The sequence below is a fragment of the Cherax quadricarinatus genome, unplaced genomic scaffold (assembly GCF_038502225.1).
Source record: "Cherax quadricarinatus isolate ZL_2023a unplaced genomic scaffold, ASM3850222v1 Contig5809, whole genome shotgun sequence".
Classification (NCBI taxonomy): domain Eukaryota; kingdom Metazoa; phylum Arthropoda; class Malacostraca; order Decapoda; family Parastacidae; genus Cherax; species Cherax quadricarinatus.
Genome location: NW_027200835.1, coordinates 1 through 7,692, shown reverse-complemented (window position 1 = coordinate 7,692; position 7,692 = coordinate 1). Strand labels below are relative to the sequence as shown.

Below are 7,692 nucleotides of genomic sequence, written 5' to 3'. Positions count from 1 at the left end.
TTTGTTGTTTGTTGCTGGCTTTAGACCCTGTATATTTGCAAAGAAGAATGTCATCGGACTGGTGGTATTGTTGGTACTGGGGGGGGATTTTTTTTCCGGCATTAGTATCTGTATCTGTTGGTTTGGAGTGGAGGCCATCGACTGTGGTTCCACTCCAGGAATGACTGGATTTGGTGTACGATTTCTGCCATTTCCTGCCAGTTTTTTTTCCTTCCTGGCACTAAAAAACCTCTCCCTCTTGAGTGGCTGTGGCTACCCAGGTTTTCCCATGGTCTGGATGTTTTGTATCTTTTTGTACCCTTTAGATGGTGTGCCTGGCAATTTAAGTTATAGCACAGTCTTTCCTGTACTGAAGAGGTACACATTTCAGGGTGAAAAAGCTTACAGGAAGGGAGTTTGCATTTTCCTGTTGTCATATGGGCATGGCATTTTCTAGGGTGGTCATAGTTGCACGTCCCGTCTGTTTTTCCAGATTTCCCATGTCTGCAGATACCAAGTGCATAGTATGTGCACAGGCTTGGTTTCTGTTTGCCTTGGGTTTCTGTGACTGTATTCCCTGTTGGTGCATGTTTCCCTGTCTTATTCCTATCCTCCCAAGCACCAACAATGGAGCTCCCACCAGTTATTTTTGGTAATATATCCTCACTATAGCTAGTGGAGTCCTCTTGTTTGCTATTTCCTGTGGTATTTCTAGTTTGCAATATTGGTTTTATCTTATCTTCGACTACACTTGTTTCCCCACTACGGCTCCTGTCCCCTATGAGGTCATTTATATGTATTCCTTCCTGCGTATAATTCCCGACTACCTGGAAAAATCTCCAGCTTCACCATTACTGTCTCCCAGGACAGCACCTCCAGCTTCACCATTACTGTCTCCCAGGACAGCACCTCCAGCTTCACCATTACTGTCTCCCAGGACAGCACCTCCAGCTTCACCATTACTGTCTCCCAGGACAGCACCTCCAGCTTCACCATTACTGTCTCCCAGGACAGCAAGTCCAGCTTCACCATTGCTGTCTCCCAGGACAGCACTATCAGCCCCACATTTACTGACTACCAGGACATCACCTCCAGTGGTGATATTTATACAATTATTACAGTATTGCATAACAGTAAATCTTATATTTTTTGGTTTGAATAAAAATTCACTATGTGAATAAAAAATCAAAATGGAATTCATTTGTAAAGCCAGAAAACGTAACTAATGAGCAGAGGAAATGTTAGTTTAGTGCCAGGAATGCCTGTATTGTTTATTTTGGACCCTATTTTGAAAATGGAATATTTTGAACTTTGCATTAAATTGGCCAAATTACCAATTTCCGGTCACTTTATTTTGTAGTTGAAACAGTTGAATTGGTGATTTCTTGTGCTTAATCGATAGAATAGAAGTAATACTAGTGAAATAGCTAAGAATTTGGTTGACTAGAATACTGTAATTGACCTAAAATGGGAGTCAAAGTTGGCAAAATCGCCGATGTGTAAATATCGCCGGCACATCAAAATTCGGGAGAGCATAATTTCGTAAATTTTCCATCAAATTTCATACTTTTTGTTTTATTACCTTCAGAAAAGATTTTCTACCATTTCATAAGAAAAAATAACAAAATTATTTTTTGAAAATTCTTGGACCCTGGTGCACACTTTGAAATTTGGCCTCTGGACCCTGAAAGGGTTAAAGTATTATGCACTGAGAACACAAGTAAATGTAAAACTGGATCACAGAATATTGCACTGAATTATACTTTAGTACTATTGCAAGTGACAACTACTAATCAGGAACTGCAGCACAAAACACTATAAAAAATTTATGAAAGAAAGACCAATCACAGCACAAGGGTCATTGCAGAATGAGTCAATAATTCAATAAAAATCTCACACAAGGAAATACAGCTTAGAACAGTAAAGAAAATATTAAGAATGAACTGATGAAACACTTTAACTTTTAATTTCAACTTAGGCAAACAATTACTCAGAGCAAAGGGAATAATTTACTTTATAAAGAAGTTAAAATTACACTAAGAGTGATTTTTTCAATGAAATATGAATAAAAAATAAAAGGACATAAAATACAGAACAGAGAAAGGTTAACACTTACAGTAGTGCAGGAACACAGACATCAATGATGCTCACTATAGTTACTGACACAGCTATTGGATTTGTTATTACCATAATTAGGACTCCACCACTACCTTGTTCATCAGCCTTACACTCGCTTTCAGAATTAATGACAGCCTTATTATTGGTACACTGTACACATATTTCCTTGTGCTGCTTAAGTTATGTTTCAGAAGAAATTGTTCTCTCCAATACCCCTATGCGTGACTTCAGGTTATATACCACAGGAGCAAGACTTGAAACGTCTGGAGATGTGAAGCCCCGGTCAGCTGAGTTTGGTGGCTGACTGACAGCTGACTGAGCTAGGCTGGTATTGACAGCAGACATGATGGACCTCTGTTGATGTGCTCCCCAGGTGAAGTGCTCAACCCCATTGTCTGAGGGCAGGCATGAGCCAGTATTCAGGCTTGAGGTATCTGGTAGAACTAGGGCGTCATCATGGGGGGTGCAGGGTGAGGTGCTAGCCCTGCGGTTGGCTGCGATGTAGGCAGCCTTCACACTGCAGTCAAGATGAGTTGCTGTGACTCCTGAGGTCTTACAATTGATACATTGTTTAGCAACAGTCTGTTGCTGTTTGATCATATCATAACACCTTTCAGAAGGATGAGCATTAGCACACACTGCACACCAGTGTGACTTAGCTGGGCATTTCCTGGCAGTGTGGCCCCAACGTTAACACTTACAACATTGATGTTGAAGAGGTATGTACAGTGCTGTGTTATAGCACCTGTTGAGCACTGCACAGGAGTGAATATGGCATGGCAGAGTCCCCTGGCCAATCCACTTGGCTAATATCAGATTGTTGGGAAGTCAACGAGGGCTTGAAACTTGCTCTGACGTCAGATATTTAGGATCCAAGTGCTTATTGATGTTGTATATGACAAGCACTTTAGGTGCCCTTGGTGGGGCAGCTCGAAGCTTGATGGTGGCATATTCATGAGTGAGAAGTTTGTCTACAAATGCTGGATCATTAGTCACAAAGACGTAGTTATCCTCATTGTGGAGAAGCTTGACTGTTTTCTCTGGGTTGTCTACACTAACTTCGAAAAACATTTAAACTTGGCCTCTTGATCAATGTTGTTATGGAAATCTAGCCTGATACCTTTGGGAGGGTGTTCCCCCCCTCTATTGCTAGCTGCAAGCTTTCTTTGGAAACCACGTTTCTTTTTCTGAGCCTGTTTACTAAAATATGTTTCAAATCTGCCTTCACCATCATTGACGTCAACACCATCTCCTATCTCCTATACTTGTAGCTGTCATAGCAGTTTCACACTGCTTGGAGTAGGAAGATTTGAGCTGTTTAGCCTGGATCAGCTAAACCCACCCTTGTTGCATATGACGATAATGGCGATGAATTAAAGGATTCTGGTGAATAGGAGGGTCGAGGAAGGGACATTCACCTCACTAGACAGGCAATATGGGTGTAAGTGGCATGCAGGTCTTGCAGTCCCACTCTCAAGGTCACCCACCAGGCCTCGGCCATATTAAGCCTACATTGGTACTGATGCTTGCACACTGTCAAGGGTCAGTGGAATCCCCCACAATACTCGTGCAAATAGTTACTCCAAACCTACAGCACTTAACACTTCTAGCACATGTGTCTTGGAATGACAGATGAATTTTCACTCTGTGCACAAACATATCAGCAGAAACTTACTATGTTTATAGATGAACCTCTGGCATGTCCCACTTGAAAAGCCATCTCTGGTAGCCAAAGAAGTTACCAGGTAATGCATTGCTCATTAAATTGTTCTTAACTAAGCCACTAGGTAAAGATTTGCTTTTACCAGTGTTTTACTGGCAATGCAAAGCAATGCAGACACACTAAAAGTAGATTTCAAACTGGCTTCCTTGGCAGAGCTGGCTTGGACTACCTGGGCTGGCTTGATGGCTTTGCTTTCTCTACACAGGAAAACACTGGTACGGCAAGAACACTTTAGAACATTTACGTAGACATGCTGGGGATCAGGACAGCTGTAACTGCAGGCTACCTTAGCTTGTCCTGGCTGTCTTGGAGTGTTGCTTTCAAGCCTGCTTGAATGTGCTTGCTAAACCCTTGTCAACCACATGGAGATTTGCTTGTAGCAGGCAAATAGGCACACAGGGAATACATTCGTAAGAAGGGTGAGGGAGAAATCATGGACTACTGGCAGGAAGACTGACACTGGCACTCAAGCACTTACGTGGACTGGCAAAATCCACCTCTAGACCACAAGTAAATAGAGGCCATGAAGCAGATTTCAGAAATATCAGAGAAATTAAGTTGCAGGTGTGTTTTGGTGTCTAGAAATAATTAAACTTGTTGATTATTATAAAAAAGTGTTTTCATCAGAAAGTAGTTGGGCTGAATATTTTGAGTGTGAAGACTGGTTTAAAAATGTTGCAACATGGTCAGGATGGAGGATGTGGAAATATATCTGTCACTGTGTAGTGTGAATATTGTGCAGCAAATAAGGAATGAAGAAATTGGTAAGCTCTTAGGAGCTGTGCAGAGGTTGAGCAAGGAATGGAAAGACCTATTTCAAAACCCTACATGTATACATGCACAGTACTACACTTGTTTGCCGACTTTACTGTTACTTTCCTCTAACTCCTTATACTTCACGTAGCCCAATGCCTTTACTATTTACCTTACACATGCATATGTGATTTAAGAAGCAGAAACAAATACCAGTTGGAATAATCAACAAATTGTGTTTTTTGTCACCAGTGTGCGGTACAACTGGCATAAAGACAAGAGTGCAACAGCCATCAAGAATATGCCCCGCCTCATAATTTTTGTTGTTGGTGGCATCACATATTCTGAGATGCGTGCTGCTTATGAAGTTACCAAGTCTGGCAAGAACTGGGAGGTCATCCTTGGTAAGAAATGCTGATATGGCCTGTTATGATAGGGAAATTTTAATTATGATAGGGAAATTTTAAGTACTCTGGACATGAAATGGTGTGGGGGTTTGTTCATAGTTAAAATATATAATTATCTTTGCAATGTAGCATTAAGAAAGGGCAAAGAAAAATAGGAAAAGAAAGATACACTGAAAGGCTGCAAGTAAAAGTAGTGGTTACCTTGTAATGTTCAGGTGTAAGTTGCTTGATAACAGTATAAAGAACTAAGCTAGAACAGTAGAAAGAGAATCTGAAGAGCAGTTGTGGTATTAAGAGAGCAGACATGGTAAAAAGGAGATTTTGGAAAGACGTTGAGTGCAAAAGTATGTGATTAAAGATTCAGTAGTGTGGACTATTGTGGTATGGTCAAGTAGAATAAAAGTATAATGCAAGTTGGGAAAAAGTGTATACAAGGAGTTAGAAGGCAAGCAAAGAAGAGGTTTACCAGGAAGTTGGGCTGATAAAGGTGAATGTGAGGAAAAATACATGGTGCAGCACACATACGGAAAATATATTAGACGTAGCAGTGAGCAAGAATAAAGGAAAACAGCTTGCTAAGAGGAAATGAATGATTGCCAAGTCATTTTTGTGACATTGTTTGTGGAGTACACAATGATGGCTGTGAATGATTGCGTGCACTGTTGTACTGACATATTTAAGCCTTTACTGTGTGGGAAAACTGCTGAGCATTAGCAGATATTTTAGGCTTACCAATATGTACTTCTTTGTGCTGTGCTATTCTTGAATTGCTTATTGCAGGCTTAAATGATTATCTGATGAAGATCCATAAGATGTCCTTAACTTTCACTGCTACACATTTTATTATCTATTTAAATTTTGACATTACTATTTGTATTTTGGATTATAATATTTGCAGCTTTTATGTTTTTAAATACAGTGTTCTAGGAGCTGTATTACACCAGAATTTTTTCCAACTCTCCATACTTGTGTGTTTGTGGAATTAAACATCAAATGTATTACACCTATACCTATACACTGTGTATGTAATTTACTTGCTTTTTTACCATCTTGCAGGGTCAACTCACATCTTGACGCCAAAGGAATTCTTAAGTGACCTTCATAATCTCAGCTGAAGCACGTGACCCCATGACCCGGCCTCTCGCTCCTCTTCCAAATCCTCCTCCTCCGAGTCCCTCTCATCCAGAAATTCTCCTCCCCCACCTCCTCCACCATCCCCATGTTCACCCCGCTCCCCACCCTCCACCGCCACTCCAACTCCTGATCCTTCTCCCCTCTCTCCATCAATTCCAATCATTGATCTCATGCTTGCTCTCCTTCCTGTCTGACGCAAAGCTTATGTGGTACGACAAAAAATATTCCACAGTAAAGAACTTCAGCTGGGTTTCAGTAAAGGTAATTTTCTCACTTTACACTTTTGCAAAGTAGTTTTACTGAAGACTTTGTGAGTTCTTTCATGTGGCAAAAACAAAAACTTATCTTAAGATAGATTGCTGCCTTTTCAGATTCCTAAAATTTGTGAGTTATATTATTTGTTAATATTCTTCAGGATATGCAGTAAAAAGATATTTTGCTTTTCTATAGTAGTAACTTGGTTTATTTTTCATTAAACTACATACCAGTAATGTAATTTTACTCTAAAAGCAGTTCATTCTTATTTTATTTTTAATGTGAATTTTGTTAAACTTTCAGATTTTGTCACAGCACTTCAGATTAAATAAAATATCGTGCCCCAGATCCTTTGCATGTTAATGTTCAATTTTCTGTATTTTAAACATTTAAATACTTCAGATGCTATAGTATAGTGCTAGTTGCAGCCCTCTTATCCCCGCATCCTTCATGTGTGTCACAGTCAGCTAGTATGAGCTCTAGGAAATATTGTTCTCCCAGGCTTTGAAATGGCCACATCACACACAGAAGGAGCCATACTAAAGTGACACCAGAGGTTGTCTGCTTGTGTGGCATAATTCAGCTCTGGTGCATCACTAGGTGAACATTTTCCATGATCTGATACTCTCAAATTATTTGTAAGGATCCAAGTTTGTGTTGCTACCAGTTTTTAAAAGGATTTCTGTAAAGATTAAAATTACCGACTTCTCTTATTTTACATGCACACAAAAGCAAAATTTTGTCTACAAATTTGAAATGCATGACTGCAGTATGATCAAAATACAATTATATTCCCATGTTTTGTTTACATTGCTTAGAGGTGCACCAATAGCAGGCATCATTCATTGTGTGGTGGCAGGTTGGAGCTGTAAACAAATTGTGATGTAGTGAGCCATTTTGAGACTTAATAACTTTTCAGTGGGCTCACAATTTTACCTGTTACCTGAAAGACCCAGAAATTTAAGTAGAGCTCAAAATTACTCATTGCATCATAAAATGAGTAAATCTATCTGTGACCTGGTTTATCTTGGTGTGTGCTGGGTCATGGTTAATTGCCTAACTGGGTCGTTAGGCTCTCCATATGCAATTTTTAAAACTCTCTCTCCAATCGTATTAGCCTGGGCCTATTTCCTCTATATCAAGAATAGTCATGCATGGTCCTCAGCTCTTATTTCCTGTTTTTATAATCAGAAACTAGTGTTCATCCATCATTATTTGACTTGTGACAAAAGACAAGACTGGGTGATTTTTCATAGATTGTTATTTCACTTTCAAGATTTGATACTAATTTTATAATGGTACAGTATTTGAAGATTATAAAAC

At 39.7% G+C, this 7,692-nt stretch overlaps 1 long non-coding RNA gene across 1 annotated transcript; it reads left to right on the top strand.

The window, feature by feature from the left end:
• The first annotated feature begins 277 nt into the window (after nucleotides 1-277).
• LOC138852248 (uncharacterized) lies at nucleotides 278-7,692 on the top strand. Its single transcript, XR_011391615.1, has 2 exons — nucleotides 278-4,977; nucleotides 6,037-7,692. It is a non-coding gene; the product is annotated as an uncharacterized lncRNA (long non-coding RNA).